The following is a 393-nucleotide window of genomic DNA, read 5'->3' on the forward strand; positions in this document are numbered from 1 at the left end:
TGCACTCGTGGCGATGTGGAGGGGTCTCAGGGCGGCTGTGGTGGTGGGTGCTGCCACCGAGGGGTTCTCCTGTCAGCGTAGGTCACGGTGTCCCTGCTGTTCCCTGCCTGGTGGCACGGGACAGGGATGCTGTGCATCCTGCAAGGCTTCACTTAGTGCATCCCATGAGCCCTCCTTCCCCTGGGCCGAGCGGGTCTGTGTGTGTCCCTGCGGCTGGCGGGTCCTGTGCCTGGGAAGAGGGCCCACGGTGGGGAGGAGACGGCTTTTGGTGAGGGTGGTGCGGGGGCCAGGCCGGGCCCTTTGCTGTCTGCTGGGCTGTGCAGCTCTGGGGAGGAGCGGGGCACCCTCCCTCCCTGCCTCTTTGGCTGGCTCCAGGCTTGAGCATCCTCTCCT

At 67.2% G+C, this 393-nt stretch overlaps 1 protein-coding gene across 1 annotated transcript in view; it reads left to right on the forward strand.

Annotated features, from left to right (window-relative positions):
• Positions 1-393, forward strand: part of OSBP2 (oxysterol binding protein 2) — a 30,700-nt gene that overhangs the window by 15,857 nt on the left and 14,450 nt on the right. The gene's annotated exons all lie outside the window — the stretch shown is intronic.

Source organism: Cariama cristata, unplaced genomic scaffold (assembly GCF_000690535.1).
Source record: "Cariama cristata isolate BGI_N322 unplaced genomic scaffold, ASM69053v1 scaffold24124, whole genome shotgun sequence".
NCBI lineage: Eukaryota > Metazoa > Chordata > Aves > Cariamiformes > Cariamidae > Cariama > Cariama cristata.